This window comes from Oryctolagus cuniculus, chromosome 19 (assembly GCF_964237555.1).
Source record: "Oryctolagus cuniculus chromosome 19, mOryCun1.1, whole genome shotgun sequence".
In the NCBI taxonomy this organism is placed as follows: domain Eukaryota; kingdom Metazoa; phylum Chordata; class Mammalia; order Lagomorpha; family Leporidae; genus Oryctolagus; species Oryctolagus cuniculus.
In genome coordinates, this window is record NC_091450.1 from 4,813,772 (window position 1) to 4,819,630 (window position 5,859).

The following is a 5,859-nucleotide window of genomic DNA, read 5'->3' on the forward strand; positions in this document are numbered from 1 at the left end:
AAACCCACGGTCTGCAGTGCTGCCATCCCATTACAGAACTGGTTCGAGTCCCAGCTGCTCCACTTCCAATCCAGCTCTCTGCTATGGCCTGGGAAAGCAGTGGAAGATAGCTCAAGTGCTTGAGCCCCTGCACCCTTGAAGGAGATGTGGAAGAAGCTCCTGGCTCCTGGTTACAGACGAGCACAGCTTTGGCTGTTGCTACCAATTGGGAGTGAACCAGCAGGTGGAAGATCTCTCTCAAACTCTGCTTCTCCTTCTCCTTCTGTGTACCTCTTTCAGATAAGTAAATCTCTTTAAGAAAAATCATTAAGGGGAAATCTAATGAAAATAGAAATGGATCAAGGGTGGGGAATAACCTGAGACGTGGACAATGTTTAGACTGGGTGATGTTGGGAAGGAGGAGTCCGGCTGTTGGAATCTTGGTATCTGAATAAGGAGAGATCACGTGCACAGCAAGCTCCCTGACAGATTGGATTGTCATGTGAGTTTTCCTCCATACTCCTTCCTTCTGCCATACTCCTCGTAAAATGCCAGAGCATTCGGGTCATGAACTATTAGGGACATGAAGACTTTTCTTGTGAATTTCCAAAATGTGGTTTGAAAGAAACGTTCCTTCTTTAGTTACATGTCTCAGATATTGGTCATGAGATTGAAAAACTAATAACATGTATGCATTTTGTCCCCTGGCCCCGTTTTGTCTCAGATTTCAAGTTTCTGGCATCCTGTTGGCTGAGCCAGTTAAGCCAGCATCAAAGGGAAATGAGCACATTAGAGTTCCATAGGTTCATTGCTGCCACATTTCTCAATAGGCCCCTGGAGCTACCAGCTATTTCCCATTTCCCACTTCAAAATGAAACCCTCTATCACACACACAGACCAGTTGCCAGGTTCCAAACCACCTTCCGCACTCACCCTGACATCCCAAGGACCTACCTTGCCTTTGCAGGCAGCTCTCAGGGAAATCAGAAAACAGTGTCTCACCTTGTCCTTGTGGTGGTTGCTCCTCTTCATCTGTGCCCCCATCTTGAAAAGACCTTTGTGGGGAGAGGGCAGCTCAACTGAGAGCCCAAGAGCTTCCTGGTCTGCACTTTCCTGTGCCATCCTGAAGTTCAAGGTTCCAGGCTCAAGTGTGCAGAGAGGGAGGATAGCCCTGCTCCATCTGCCTTTTAAAGCCCCTCCTGAGGGCGGGGCTCATGCCTATTGGAGGGAGGAATTCCTTTATCCTGTCAATCACCAGTGCACGCATCAGTTTTCACCTGTGGTGGTGGTGGTGGTGTGACGCGAATGTAAGGTTCGTTTTTAGTGTCCAGTGCAGAAATACAGTGTGAGAGGACACTGGGACAAAAGGTAGGGGACTGGACCCCATCTCTACCAGCCCAATTGTCGCTCCCCGTCTTCTTGGAGGAACAACACAGGACCCTGCGTTGTTCTTTTGTCTGCTCGGCCCTCCCCGGGTTTGCTGCTGGTTCTTCCCGGGTTGGCTACCGTCCCTCCACCTCCGTGGAGGGGCGGGCCCCCTGCCACTTTCCCCACTTCCGCGGGGGAGCGGCATACCGCCGGCCGGCTCTCTCGGGGGCTGCACAGGTGTTCCTCTTAGATGTTCCTTCAGATAGATGTTCCTGGTGCATGTTGTCTCTCTCCTCCTTTATAGTCCTCTTCCACCAATCCCAACTCTGCTACCCACACGCCGAGTACGCTGCTCTCCTCCAATCAGAGTCAGCTCCTGCTGCTTATCGGTTGAACTGGAGGCAGCTGTGTAGAAGCTGTTTCCTCCTCTCCCAGCGCCATATTATGGGAGAGCAGATGCATAGAATGTCTTAATTCCAGTAACTTAGTCTAGTCCGAGTTGCTCCCCACAGATCCCCCTTTCCTTTTATTTTTGGCATTGATACGCGCCTGTCTTCAGTTCCCCGTGGCACACACTCTGCTCTGCTTGCTAGAGTTGCCCACAGGTGCTTACAAGCCCTACCAATCAGGCAAACCGAATCCGGGTCCTCTCTTCGCCATGTTGTGAGGAGGTTTTTAGGCGCTGATGCGTGGCTGTGTTCGGTGCCCTGCAGTGCATGCTCCGCTCTGCTAGAACTGCCTGCAGGTGCTTACAAGCCCTATCAGGCAAACCGAATCCAAGCCCTCTCATTGCCGTCTTATGGGGAGACTTATTGATGTTGATAACGTGCCTGTCTTCGGTGACCTGCAGCCGCCCACAGGTGCTTATCGTCTTACTAATCAGGCAGACCGAATCCAAGCTCTCTCATTGCCGTGTTGTGGGGAGGCCTTATTTTTCTCTATTTCTCTATCTCCGGGCATTCCTATTTCTCCTATTTTACTTCTATCTGCCAGCATTCCTATTTCTCTCATTTTACTTCTAAACTTCTGTTTCTCTTATCCCTGTGGCATCCTGGCGCCCGCCCCGAGGCTGCTTCTCGGCGCCTCGCCCTGCGGCGTGTTCCCGGCTCTGCGCGGCTCGGTTGCGCGTGCTCCGCGGTCTCCATGGCCTTCGCGCCCGCACCACGGCCTTCGCGCTAGCCCCATGTTCCCTATCTATCCATGCCCCGTGCGCTCTCCCGACTTGTGCCCCGCGCGCTCTCTCTGCGCGCGGCGGCTTCTGCGAGTCACACAGCTCAGCTCACGTTTCTGCCACCGGCATTCAGTCTAAGTTCCCTGGGCTAACCTGGTGAATTCCAACCTGGTGGCCCACGTCTCTGCCTCTGGTTCCAGATTTTCGCCTTTTGCTCCCCGGGCTGACTTGAAGAATTCCAAGATAGCTTATGTCTTCGCCTCGGCCTGCCCCCGCGGCTTCAATTTCCCTAACATTTTTCTCTACCCGGTATGTTTCCCTAACTTTTCTTCCAACAACAATATTCCCCTCTCATTTCTCCTGGCCTCTCCCCACAGTCCGTGGTGTTCCTTCTAGGTTTCACTTTCGCTTTCAACCTGCAGTCCGTATCTGAGTCTAAGTTTCTTCTTGCTTTCACTTTAAATCCTAACTTCTTTTTTTTTTAAGTTTAAGGGTTTTATTATCAAAGTCTTGTAAAACAATTTCAGAAACTGTACATCAACATGGCACAGACTGTAGCCTACTTTTGTATTTGCTGCACAAAAGTGAAGCTTGAAACTCCTGTAACTAGGAACAGTTGCCTAACTACTTTGCATATAACATGGAATCACTGTGTGCATATGATTACTACTGCAGTAATAGTTAACACAAATTTATTGGTTTTATACATCTGGAGATCAAATAAAAAGTACATTATCAAGTAGATTTGTCTTATTTTAAAAGCATATGAAGGTCAATTTAAAATGCACTACCCTCTTTTTCATCAATGAGTTTAAAACTTTGAAAATCAGAACAAGAGAGAACTTTATTTTACAGATGAACTCCGAATAGTTGGAGAGCTTTCACTGATGTAGACGTGGAATAAATTATTTCAGAAAAAAAAAATCCCCAAACACCTTATGAAAAAGCATACAACTCTACTTCAAAATAAGCTATTTACTCACTGCCAAAGACAGTTTTATTTGAAATCTTATTTCTGTAATTAAAGCCTAATTAGCCATCAAAAAAGGTTAGTGCATATACAGACAACCTTTCAAAGTTAAACGAAAGCCACAAAAATTTAGCCATAAGGCTTCAAAGGATTATCTATCTCAAATGCTCATTTCCAGATGTAATCTAACAATGTTAATTTGTCATGTCAACAAACAAGACCATAAGTAGATCCATCATGTTGGAAGATTTTAATGACATTTAGGATATTCTTGCCACAGTAACATGCAATCAGTGCATTCCCTACATGGCTCTATTATGGCAATGAATCAAATTCTAGAAATACTCTAAGAGAACTTACTTAAGAAAGGAGATCATACAACATAAACAATCCATGCCTGCTGTAGATGCATGCAGCTTTTCATTTGTATTTAAGAAGCAGCACTAGAATAGTAAAACTGCTTACTCAGTCAGATTTCACCATGACAAGAATTGTTTACCCATGTACCATTTTTCTAAAAGCTTTTTGATGTAAATAACTAATATCAATGTCAGAAGCTTTATAACCATTTATAACTCAGCTGTATACATCTAGGTTTGAGATGAACAAATACAGCATTAAGAAATCACACAAAGGAATGACACTGATGCATGTATACAGTTGGAGTCCCAAAGAGGCAGCATTCAGTCACTCATATCCATGTCTTCTTCATGATGGTCATCCCCGTTCACTTTGGATTCTCTTAGCGAATCACCAGCTCCCTTTTCCACAGAACATTCCTTAGTTTTAGGTGAACCAGCTTCAACTGGTTTCTTCTCCTCTTTTTTCTCTTTCTCGCTGTCATATCCCTGTTCCTCTTCATCATAATCCCATGTAACCTGTTTTACATCTTTATCACTCTCTGATTTTCTTTCCCGTTCCTTTTCCTTATCTTTACTTTTCTTCTTCTTGCTTGTTGATCGTTCCCTTTCGTCTCTGCTTCTTTCTTTGTCTTTATCTTTCTTCTTCTCCTTTTTATGTCTCCTAGGGGATGGTGAGCGAGACAATTTTCGTTTAGGAGACCTGGGTTTTTTAGGAGATCTTGTTACACTCCTGCTTCGTCGTCGTTGTCTATCTCTGCTTGCACTTCTAGAACGTCTGGCTGTACTGTAACTTTTTGGTGGTGTTTTGGAACGTTTTTTTTCTTTGTCTTCTTTCTTTTTGTCTCTGGTTTTTGATGTGCTCCTTGACCTTCTACCTCTCTCTCTGGAATGAGATCTTCTCCGTCTTGGACTTTTGGATCGTCGTCTACTCCTTGACTTAGAATGTGATCGCCTCCTTGATCTGCTTCTTGATCGCCTGTGCCTAGAAGATGAAGGAGTCCTCCTCCTCCTGGAACGTGATCTTGATCTTGAATGCCTTCTTTTTTCTTCTTTCTTATCTGGTTCTATAGCAGCAGAAATCAGGGACTGTGCTTCTCGTACTCTTTTCATAGCCTCCTCTATTTCTTTACTAGAGGTATCAGATTTCAGACTTGGTGAAACAAGACCAGCAGCTACATGATTCAACTTGGGATCAACAGTACTCATGAGCTTCAGCAACTGATCTGCGGCAAGAGACTGAGAGTTCAAGTTTGCTCCAGGAAGCCCTAGTGCAGCAAGGGCAGGATCAAGAGTAGGAGCTCCCAAAGCAGCCAAAGGAACAGCGCCAATCTGGGTAAGAGGGTTAGGGGTAGGCAGGAGTCCACCACCAGGCAGAAGACCTGCCACTGCATTAGCTGGTGCCAACAGAGACAAAGCCTTAGTCTCATCAGGAATAACTCCTTCTGCATATGGTACGACTATCAAAGCTCTGTCAACGAATACAGTGTTTGTCAGATGCTGTGCCACAACTGCTGAGTCTGGATCATGGAATTTAACAAAGCACACACGAGATGAGACTGGCAGAGGTGAATCATCTGGCGGGAAGAGGCGCAGTTCGTCGATCTTGCCTAGGAAACCGAAGAGAGTCCGCATCTGCTCAGAGCTAGCGCTCGGGGAGACATTAGTCACCTGGATTACCTCGGTGCCGCCGCCTCCGCCGCCGCCACCACCACCTCCGCCACCGGGCCCGCCGCTGGGGCCTGGGCCCGCAGTGCTGGGGACGACGGTAGTGTTGCTCATAAAATCCTAACTTCTTTCCCACAGTCCATATCCGAGTCTATGCCTAGGCTTTCAATAGCTTCTTCCGGCACCTTTTCCATCCGGCTTTTCCCTAGGCTCTTTGCTAGTCTCTCTCTCTGGTATTTTCCCACTTCTTCCCGTTTCTTCCCTCCTAGGTTTCCTATCCGAGTCACAGCACCATTATGTCGCTCCCCGTCTTCGTGGAGGAATGACACAGGACCCTGCGTTGT

At 46.8% G+C, this 5,859-nt stretch overlaps 1 pseudogene; it reads right to left on the reverse strand.

The window, feature by feature from the left end:
- Positions 1-3,723: 3,723 nt before the first annotated feature.
- Positions 3,724-5,644, reverse strand: LOC127488938 (serine/arginine-rich splicing factor 11 pseudogene; annotated as a pseudogene).
- Positions 5,645-5,859: the final 215 nt, after the last annotated feature.